The sequence below is a fragment of the Ammodytes marinus genome (genome assembly GCF_949987685.1).
Source record: "Ammodytes marinus genome assembly, chromosome: 12".
Classification (NCBI taxonomy): domain Eukaryota; kingdom Metazoa; phylum Chordata; class Actinopteri; order Uranoscopiformes; family Ammodytidae; genus Ammodytes; species Ammodytes marinus.
This window is the reverse complement of record NC_137216.1, coordinates 7,435,620-7,447,817: the sequence shown is the minus strand read 5'-3', so window position 1 is coordinate 7,447,817 and position 12,198 is coordinate 7,435,620.

Below are 12,198 nucleotides of genomic sequence, written 5' to 3'. Positions count from 1 at the left end.
CCATATATAGCTCATAAAGAGATCCTGTCAAGTAGCATCACTGTATCTGTCCTTTTAACTCAAATGGACTTAGTTTTTGGTGTTTTATGATGACTCCATGGCTCTTTCCTCAGACAGCCATGCCATTCACTACGTAATTTCGGTTTGAATGAAATACTAGATATTATGTTAAAACGCACGTGTTATTCCCCTAACATGTGGCAATGTGCTTCAACTTTTCAATTTTACATGCTACCATTAAATTCATTGATTGCTTAAATATACTTTCATTTCTGTTCAAATGAAACCGTCCTGTAATGGCTTTTTGTCTAAACTTGTAAAATCTTGTAATCGTTTAATGCCAGTAGCCTATTAGCACCCCCCAAGTGCTGTGTATTAACACTGCTTCTAGATAAACATCTGATTCATACATTTTTAATTTATCAACTGGTGCATAGCACACCCATTAACGTTGAAAAACATTGGCATAATGTATGACCCTTAAAACATTGTGTTGCAAGATATGAAGACATTGTTTCTGCTATTTGCATAATGATTCTATCTCATTTCTATTCCTAAACATGCTTCTTTTGCTTCCCTGCCATGGTCTTTAAATACTTAAACATGTATCATCTCTTCAAAGGAATTATTTGTGTTGTATATTATTGTGTGATATATTTATGTGGATTTCATATGTCACTTCAGGAAATACTGTAGAAGTGACTCAAAGATAAATAATCATGAGGTACATAAGCTGGGATCAGTTGTTAGTGCCTGGAAACCTGCAAATGACGCATGATCCACCAAATAACCTACAGGCTCCAGGATGTATCAGTCAGTGCGTTTACATGCAGACTCATAATCGGGCAAATAAACGAATAAGACTTCAACAGGGGCCTGTTGCATAAAACTAAGATAAGGGATTAACCTAGGAAATTTCGGTTATCCTGGCTTGCGTTAACCATGATCCGGTTGCATAAAAGCGGAGGTACAAAAATTACCATGGAGATTTATCCTTAAACGTAAAGGATAAACTTATTCTGTAGCCTGACTGGTTCAGTCAGCTGTCACTCCGATCTGAAATCAAGGTGTTTAACAGTTATTCCATGATCTTCTGTATACTGCTTTATTTTCATTAGCCTGTTTTAAAGTACCACATAAAGGACTACATTGTCATTTAGTTAAATAGTTCTTATTTTTTATTTATTCAACCTGAACCATTTATAATTAATTTAATTATAATTAGATTAAAATGAAATTATATAAATTATAATATTAATAAAATAAAATGTATGTGATCTGTTCACATTGCAGGCTATATTTATACAATTGATTATCGATGGCAGATGACGTTGCAAAATGGAATATCAATGAAAAGTTAATTTTTTCGTAAACGTAAAAAAATTGTTGGGTTGTTGCCGGAAGGGGACCGGACGTGGCTCTATAACCACTTGTTGAAAGGGCTACAGCGCCACCTAGCATAGCCGAGACAGCCATGCATCGGACATTTATCCGATTCCTGAAAGGCCATGTATATTCAGACAAGTAACAGTCTAGTTCAGTATATGTCTTAATCCAATCTATTTGTGCCATGGAAACGCACTGGATGAGTAATCCAAATGAGGAGAAACAGACCGTGCACCTGTTCCACACATTGAAATTATTGCAATGGCGGTTGAAAACGTGCATGCCTTGCGGCCTCTCTCAGTGCATCAAAAGGTCAGTACTCGACTGCACAAAAGGCTAAATGGAGGTGACCAAAGGATTTACTCTTATCTTTTTTTTTCCACACGGCCATACTGCTATAGATAGCCTTGTCTTCATGACCTTTCACTGCTACACCCCCCTAACGACATTATTTGCCTCAATTAAACTGACATTTGAAACTTTGCCTGGGTCTCATATTATCCCATTTCACGTCACGGCTCTTGACGCACACACACAACCACACACAATCTTCTGTGTGCAGCCGCCAATTTGCAATTCAGCCAGGTGGAATGATTTATTTTTCATTATTTTCAAAGCCAAATGCTGCCTGCCTGACGATAAAGCAGGGCTAGCTTGCCATCTAAAGACTGTTTAATGTTCAAGCTATTCTATTGAAGCCTTCATCCTCAGTGCTATATCATTCCCTTCTATCTTTAAAAGGAGCCATAAAGCAGATGTGTGTAGATGAGCACATAAGAACCGTTTGCATGATCAAAACCCCCAAGGCATCTCCTTGTTCTGACCCTTATCTCTCTCCATGCAGGTGTCACACCGCAAACATGGCAACTCAAAAGCCATCGTCCCACCATGGGTAAAGCCCGCTTCCTTCTATTTGAACAGCTGAAGTGGCGGCCGCCTTGGTTTGAAAGGCACTGATGATGCATTCCCATTACCGAAACAGATGAGGGGAAGGTTGCAGCCAGACAGACGACCATGAGAAAGCCAAGTAGAGTAAACATGTTTGTCCTTGCTCTGACCCGTTATGCTTTCCCTCACGCTCTGCTCTCATAACTTTAGCTTTGTGCTCCAGGGCTGTCTCAGACTCAGCTTACGATGCTCTCACTAACACTAATATTTCCCATGACACCGAAACTCACCCCTTTTACAGTGACTACATTTTTTTTTTTGAACCAAGAAAGGAACTTGAATACGATCTTGTTTGATATCCATATCAGCTAACATGTATGTTTTTTTTTAAAGGAAAGATGCAATTATAGGTGGAGAGCCTACTGTTTGAATGAGAGTGACACATAAACCTGGAAGAATTGATTATTTCACCACTTGGGGGCAGTGGAACAAGCCGAGAACAAAGCAGTAACCAACCTGTAAGCAAACACTCGCTTATGTACACATCCAAGCGTCATGTTTCTTGCCACATGGAAAACCACGGTCAAGTTTTCACTGTCGTTTACGCCTCTTGGCATAGGCCATTCTTGTGAACGCAATATCTCAAGAACGCTTTGAGGGGAATTGTATTCACAAACAGTTTCTACTCTGAATTAAGGATGAACTGAATAGATGTTTGGAGGTCAAAGGTCAAGGGTCAAGGTCTCGGGGACATCATGCCTCATGTACGCACTAACTCAACTTATTCAGAATTTGGAGGTCAGGTCTTTCCAAATATACAATTGGATTATTTTGCTGCTAAAGGCTTCACTTCATTCCCCAGCTATCTACTCAATGTGTCTGTTTGCACACTGGTAGTCTATTGCCCCACTGTAAACGATATTGATTAAAGGTGCTCTGATGGCATGTTCCAATAGGTATTCATGGAAATTCTTATTCAATTTACCCCCCCCCCCCCTCTCTCTCTTCATCAAAGTGAACACATTTGAACTTGGGTGTAGATTTGGGAATTACCCATTTCAATTGGGAATACAATGTAGCATCAGCATCTTACTTTCAAGTACAAACACACAAGACGTACACACAAATCTAGAATGAGCGCCCATCTGTCAAATGTGTAGCCGTAAATGAAGCGCAACATGGGAAAACAAGTCAATGTCAAGAAACATCATCAAAGCACATCCTCCACATAGCAGGGAGTCTGTGAGCATTTAACCACGTCGGACCACAGACCGAGCGAAACCCAGTATCCCCAGCGAGCGGTTCTTCTGACATACATTGGACCCAGAGCAGCATGAAAAACAGCTGCTCTGAGTTTGCACCCCAAGCCAAATAAACAGTGAAACACGTTCCAGCTAAACATCATAAGCAACACTGCAGCGTTCTATCCACGCAAGGCTGAATGTTTTTTTGTATGTAATTCAGTCAGCTGTAAAAAGGCTGAGACAGCAAGTCCACATTATAAATCTATTTGTCATTTTTTTGTAGGCTTTAAAGCTATCAACAGCCATCTTTGATCCACCCTGTCTGCGTAGCACATGTCCTATGTTCCATTGTTCTCAGCAAATCACAATCCCTTTGTCTTTTGAAATGAAGATGTTGAAGTCAGCACTAAATGGAAGTTGAGGTTGTGCAATCACATTTATGTATATTTAATTGTAATGAATGTTCTGTCATGTTGTCCATGTGTTTAGCCTCGCTAGCTAGCGGCGGGTGTATCGGTTGGCAATGTCCGCTGGTCGGACACTTTGGTCCAGACTTTGACTTTTTCACCTGTGCCATGTGTGGTTAATGTGTGGTGCCATGGTGTTTTGTGTGGCATGAAATTTGGTGCAAGTTTGCTGCTAATGGTTCGCCGAACAGGTTGTGTAATACCATTGGTAAGTCTTATGTCACAAACAAATGCTGCCTTAATGCTTAACTAAAGTGGTGAACGTGTTTACATTGCGTGTTTAACATCAGCATGCTAGAATTGTCATTGTGAGCATGAAAGCATGCTGACGATAGCATTGAGTGTAAAGCACAGGTGTGCCTGAGTGCTGCCATATACTGTATATCAGAGAATTCTTGTTCCTACCCTCACCTATGGTCATGAAGGCTGGGTAATGACCGAAAGAACGAGATCGCGGGTACAAGCGGCCAAAATGGGCTTTCTCAGGAGGGTGGCTGGCGTCTCCCTTAGAGATAGGGTGAGAAGCTCAGTCATTCGTGAGGAACTCGGGGTAGAGCCGCTACTCCTTTGCATTGAAAGGAGCCAGTTGAGGTGGTTCGGGCATCTGGTAAGGATGCCCCCAGGGCGCCTCCCTAGGGAGGTGTTCCAGGAGCGTCCAGCTGGAAGGAGGCCTCGGGGAAGACCCAGGACTAGGTGGAGAGATTATGTCTCCACGCTGGCCTGGGAACGCCTCGGGATCCCCCAGTCAGAGCTGGTTGATGTGGCCCGGGAAAGAGAAGTTTGGGGCTCCCTGCTCAAGCTGCTGCCCCCGCGACCCGATTTCGGATAAGCGGTTGAAGATGATGATGATGTCTGGAGCACAATTATCCCCTTACATTTAATTTTATCATTATTATGTCAAATATATGACACTTGTTATCTTCTCACAACGTCCAAAACAGTGTGTCCACAGAGAGGGTTTCAATCTTTCATATGCAATAAAACCTATTAAAAATGCACTTTAATGATTAAAAAGTGTTTTATTCATCATAAGCAACACTAAATAATCCCTCATATAGATACAAACTGTTTTTCTTCAACACATTCATGTTTTATATGGTTTCAAAGTGGTGCAACACTTTTTGTCACCACCGTCAGACAATCCATTAAAATGTAAGAAAATCTGCCAAAATAAGGGGCAGCTGTCACTATGAAGGACCTCTTGTCACATTCTACCTCTGCAGAGTACATTAAAGTGTTGTAGTTTTAGAATATTTTACATTCCAAATCTTGAAAGTCATGCGTCACAACCATGATATATCAACACCGACTTACAATTTCTGAAGAAGTTATTTGAAATGTTTCGATAATGTTATATTCCTGAAGTAGTTCATACTAGCACCAATCATCAACAGAAAAAACAAATGGCTAACTAGATTAATTCTATTTGTTTTGTTTAAGAAACGTTAAATATGTCAACACCGTCAGATGTCAACTCCGTCAGATTTTCTGTCTGACGGTGGTGACAGGCCAATGACGGAGTTGACATTCGATGTGAAGGCATCATATTTGGGTGGTTTTCAAGTTATTATAATTATATTAAATACAGAAATAGGGTTTAGTTTTTCAATACTGTATTTATGGAAACTCTCACAATCTTCTTTTGTCATAGATGATTCTTAAAAAAGTACAGGATGATATACAAGTCTTTTAGAGCAAGTCTGATTGAAAGACTGTAATGTGAATCTTGAATTAACGCTCAACCAATAATATGCTGTTATAAAATTACTGTTATTGATTATTCTACGTATTTGATGGTTATCTGGGTTTTTGTCACCACCGTCTGATATGTCAAATTCATAAGATATACTTGTCAACTCCGTCAGATATACTTGTCAACTCCGTCAGATATGTGACAACTGCGTCAGATTATATGATAACAATACATAATGATATTTCATGGTTGTTGAGGAATGGTTGGTCATATGTGAAAATCTAACCAGTCACCTAACATGAGAATGTGTTTTGAAATTTGAAACACATCTTGATTGCTGTTAATTTTAAAGTAAACATTCTATTACACAGCTTAACTGAAGAAAATAGAGGAAAATCGATATAAAATATCTATAGTCGTATACATTTAGAAAATAATTTATGTGGCCTCTGTCAGTCTTGGTGAATACTTGTGATCACAATTCTTCTCATGGGATTTAGCATAAATTGAGGGAAAATTAATTTGTGTTTTTGGTGTCTGACGGTGTTGACACAAAATAAGGAATGGCAAGGTAAAAAGCCCACTTTGATAAAAAGGATAAAAGCTGGGAGGTTGTATCAAAGTATAGCTCAGTAGCTTAGTATATGTTGGAAACATACATGTAATTTAATTTGCCTTAACATAGGGTTTGTATTTTTTCAACATTGCACCCTGTTTTGTTCCACTTCTCAAGAATCACTGATATGTTGACTTCTAGTCATGTTTTAATCTGTATACTATGAATTAAGAATGAAAACAACTACTTTGAGGGCCTCGGACATTTAGCAACTCATGATATTTATTTGCATATTTTTCTGTTGTGTGAAGCTTATTTTGCACTGTGGAGACAGCAAGAGACCCTTATTTACTGTGAACTGTGATGACCAGTGTCCTCTCGCAGTAAAGAAAAAATACTGTACATTGTGTGCAGGGGGACATGTGAGGGGTTGGAAAAAGGTTTTGCTTTTAACTTTCAACTAGGTTTTTCTCTATCTGTTCCTGTGGGTTTATCAGGTTGCTCCCTATATTTGTGTAAGACCACGAGAGGTTTCAGATTTCCTGTCCATACACTGTAGGCCAAAAGGCCATCTCGGAGAGAGTGACCCCAAATTCCAGCGACTCAACCCCCAACCCTTATCACATGTTGAGCCAAGCCAACTGTAGTCACCTACACGTCCAAACATAGGCCTCCATGTCCTAAATTAGTTTAATTTACTGCATGCAATGTTTATTGTGTGTGTTTGTTTTACTTAGAATAGAATATACCGAAAAACAGAAAACAGTTTTGTCTTCTTTCGAAAACAAGATGGTGACGGATAGGGACACTGCTGATACATATGAAATCCTTATAAATTAATTATGTATTTAATATATATATAAGGTGTCCATAGCATGTCTTGACATATTGTACTGGCTATAACAATGTTTTTAACCCATCACTTGTCCCTCAGGAAAGAATAAGCTAAAACATTGGCCTTTGATTCAGTTACTGTAGGGGAGAGTGGCCTAAGTTGTGCAACTTTTCACTCAAAGTGACTTTAAAGTGAGGCCTTGACAGTAAAGTCTCCAACTCAAATATGTACATATATTTCAGGGTGTTGTGCATCCCTGGCAATAAAAACTTTGGATCTGGAATAAACTGTTGAAGAAATATAGCTTTCGGAAAAAAAGTTGTCTTGTTGCACAACTTGCCCCCGGTGTGGTGTAAGTTGTGCGGTTGGAGAGAATACCATGGGGTAAATTGTGCCATTGATATATATCTCATAAACTGTAATGCAAGACAAATCCATTAGACAATCACTTATTTAAGGTTTATTTAAAGTAAATAAAGTAAATAGTTGACAAAGATTGAAGGACAATTTTCTTAAACAAGGCCTTGCAGATCTAATGGTTTTACCTGCAAAGCTCACAATGACAAAGTCACCATCATCATCTTTCTGACCATCTGAACTCTTATCAGTGGTGTCGTTAAGTGGAATTGAGATGTCACTCTCTTCTGAGCTACTGTATACAATCACTTTCTTTTGGTGACCAGCGTATACAGCCATGCCAATGGCACAACTCTCAGAAATGTACTTTGCACTAGTTGCTCCGTGCTTGTGGAACCAACTGCCACCTGACAAATGTGATTCCCCCTCCATTTCTGCCTTTAAATCAAGGCTCAAAACCCATATGTACACCCTGGTGTTTCCTCCCCATTAACTATCTTACCTCTGCACTACTATCTGTGTTTATGTGGATGTATGGGCTTTATGTCTTTTATATTGGTTATTGTCATTTTACCTTCATTGTTTACCTACTGAATGCACTTTGTACAGCACTTTGGACAGTGCAAACTGTCATAAATGTGCTTTTATAAATACATTTTTACTTACTTACTTACTTACTTATAACTCACCTAGGCCCTTTGGCACAAATCACCCCAATCCCAGAAATATGGATAATAAGCATGATGCAGCAGTTTAGGGCTGACATCACATCGTGCTAACTATATAGACACAAAGTGTAGCATACTAAAGCACTAAAACATGTGTCAAATGTTTTCAAACTTGTCTATAATTGTTCAGACACAATAATCAAAAAACCATGATCATGGAAATTTTACTTTGAAAGGCAAAAAACAGTTTTTTGAGCTTAAATGTGCTTATATCTTATTCCATGTTTCTCCCTTCTTTACAGGATGAGTCAAATGGATGGCTCTTCTTAAATATGTGGTCACATTTCCAATTTCTTCCACGGTTTTCTAGAAACAAGGGGTGGCACAACTTCCAAAATGCACAACTTAGGCCACTCTCCCCTATATACAAATAAAGAACATTTTGCAATAAATCACAGAATAAAAAAAAGTGAATTGTGTTTGGAGCACCTCTGCAACTACAAAGAACAAATAAACACAGCCACATGTTAGTAAGATCTGATTAGTTGTATATTGAAGAAGAACATTGCAACAATTTAAAACTCCCTTTGTCCTGCAACAGCTGCAAACCGACGTGCACTCCACAGATGTTTGGAGCACCTACTGTATACCTGGCAGTTTACATATGTACATAATATATGTGTGACAAAAATGTAAATGAAGGAAGTGAAATGACACTTGAGATCCAACAATCTCTCACAGTATCCATGACTAACCCCTTTTCAACTCCAGGGATATTTCCAAACCCATTTACGCCAAGGGGGGGCTATTTTGGGACTGGAGTGCTTTGTGTGTGTGTGTGAGTGTGTGTGTGTGTGTGTGTGTGTGTGTGTGTGTGTGTGTGTGTGTGTGTGTGTGTGTGTGTGTGTGTGTGCGTACGTGCAAAGGCCATGGGCTTCAGTGTAATTCAATAAAACATAACTCAGTGCAATAATGTGACATAGAAAACGTGTCAATCCAATTTACAATGTCCAAACCCAGCCAACTACACAGCCTTCCATTCTTTTTGCAAGTTTCTTACTTAGAGATTCCTAGCTGACTAATAATTCTAATCAATGCTGTATGTTTCTGTCAGATTATTCTGAACTCCTTCACCTGTAACTACATCAACCAGGATCCTTGGCGTCAGTTTTCATCCATCTAGACAAATAACTGCAAACTTATTTAATATATTTTTAATGATTAATTATTTGTATACTATTATATTGATAAAGTTATTCCCCCCGGGGATCAATACATTATTTCTGATTCGGATTCTAAAATCAATAAATAACTAAATACATCTTCATCTCATCAGTTGATATTGTGGAATATCTCTCCCTGTAGCAGCCCCACAACCTTTAGCATTAATGCATGTGGGGAGATATAACTATTTCAATCAGTGTATTTCTTGTTACAATGGTGGTTAAAATGGGAGCTTAATCAATTAAATGATAAGTGGTATGGATTTCAGCTTCAGTCTTGATACTGTACAGTCTGAATGAAGAAAACAAAAGAATCCAACCCTTATCTTTCCCAATCAGGAGCATTTTTGACATGATTGGACAATTGTAAATAAGCAAGAGAAACATGCCTGCTAATAGCCGGCTATTAAAACAAATACTGTTGAGCTGGCCTGTTGCCATGTGTAACAGAAACCCCCTTTTTCACGGCCAGCCTGGCCGGGTTGCATTCACTGTCTGGCTGTGAGGGGGGTTCATGTTTCCAAAGCTTGGCAGTGCAGTGGCATGTGAAAAATGTCCTTTATGTTGTGAGAATACAAGAGAAAAGGAGACGAAAATAGGGCATGCTAATATATTTTGACCATCTTATTCCACCTATGTACCAGGCCTTGGTCTGCAAAAAAATTACAGTGCGACATACACTTTATTTATGGGTACAATGGCAGATTACTGTATCTTCTATTGCAGCTTATGTCATTTGAAAAGGTTTATTTTCTTGTGAAGGAAAATGACATGCAGTAAGTTAAGATATCAGATCAGAAGTCATTTTTAAAACTGAAATGTATTATTATGGGCTGGTCAACGGTATACCATCATCTAACAGGACCACTAGGGGGCCTGGGCCAACTCTTCTGCAACCAAAGTTCATTGAAAATTGTAAAATGTTCCGTTTAACCAAAGGCAATTTATCATCAAAACAACTCTCGGAAATGCAACTACTACCCACAGTTGAGTGCACTGTACAGGTTAACAGTGAACTAAAGAAAAGAAACATGCTAAATGTGGTACAGTGGGCATCCCTTGGGTGCAGGCAACATAACAACAGGCATGAATTAACCCTACCAGTTCACAGAGCCTAGGCTGTGTTTTAACACCAGATTTATTTTATCAACGCACACGGAGTATGGACAAGTAGCGGAAATCGTGAGGAGATATTCACTTCATTTTCCACAACAAGCGTTCTCCTCCTGAATCACTGACTCCTCCACCTTTAATTCTCATTTTGGACGCTTTTTGCATCATAAGAAGTAGGATCCATAAAAAAAGAATCCTAGAGACATATATGGCAGGCAGTGAGGCCAGCACACAGTTCACATGAGGTGTGAGACTGTCTTTGTCATCACTGTTCCCCCATAGGCCCGTGCTAATCCTGCTGCCGTTTTTACGATCCACCAAGTGCGTCAGACTCTTTCCATTTCCAAAGGGGATCCTCCAGACACCTTGCCTCACTGCACTCTTCCTTCCACACATCCAAAGCTGGCCTGGTCCAAAGCCAGGGAAGCCAAGGCCTCGTTACAGGCCAGGAGAGGCGGGGTTGTCCCAGTTATAAGCCACGGCTACAAATATCAATAATGTTGACCTGTCAGTATTTTTATATTCATATTTTGTCAATATATTTTAATTAGCTGTGCACTTGTCTCATGATGAGCTCACTGTTTTTTTTTTTATTATTGTTTGCCATTTTTGCTTTTACTAGACAGTTGGAAGGACAGAGATGACATGGGGTAGAGACGGGCGAGCGTGATCTGAAAGTATTTTTAATGTAGCAGAAGAAAACAGAGTCAAAGTGCTCAGATAGTATCCCGCAATGAGTGTCCATCCATTGTGAATACAATGATTTGTGTGGGGTCTGGACACTCAGTGATTGTGTAACACCCTCCCACAACACACACTGATCTGATACCAATTTAAAGGTTAAGCAAACTTTTGTTTTCAATTAAATCAATAGTTTTATGAGTGTTTTTTGATACATTACCACTGGAGAAAGACATGCGTGCAGTTGGGGTAAAGCAAATGTTAACTTTTTTGATGTGATGTCAGTGGTGAGGCTGTTTCTGAGATGCCATTGTAAAAGCCATGTTATGTACCGTGTCATGTGCATGTTTCTGCCCCCCATAGTTAGACTTAAGTTCATTTCAGTAACCTTTTGAGTGAAAATGATTTCAAGTGGAATAATAATTTCTACTCAAATGGTCTTTACATTGAAAGACGGCCTAACATAGATCACAAATTATACTGTGTTAAATACTGCACTGCAAATTGAATTACTGTCCAGTTTAGAATTTCAACAAAAACTTCAAACACAACTTCTACAATTGTGACCTCTAGTGGCTGGGTAGATGATGTGCAGCAGCCTGCTTTGAACCAATTATGTTGTGAGGATCATAGATAGTAAATAATAAATGAGAATACAAGTGAAAAGGAGAAGAAAATGGGGCATGCTAATATATTCTGACCATTTTAGTCCACCTATCTACCAGGCCTTGGTCTTTTAGAAAATTACAGTGTGTGACATTACGCTTCATTTATGGGTAGAATGGCAGATAACTGTATCATTTATTACAGCTTATGTCATTTGAAAAGGTTTATTGTCTGTCAAGGAAAATGACATAGGCTTCAGCTCTGTATGTTTGTTCTGTATCTGACTTTCCAGATATGTGTTGGATTAGTAGCAGCTTTGCTCAAAAGTAGTGAAACGCAGCATTGAACTTCTCCAAATATGTTTTAATTGATGCTGCTCAGCAGTCTTCAACCAGATCTACCTGGTTCCGCAAATGGAGCGTAGCGTTAGTTCAGGCAGGGTACGGACATCAAGCCGGCTGTCAGCGCTGCACGTCAGCTG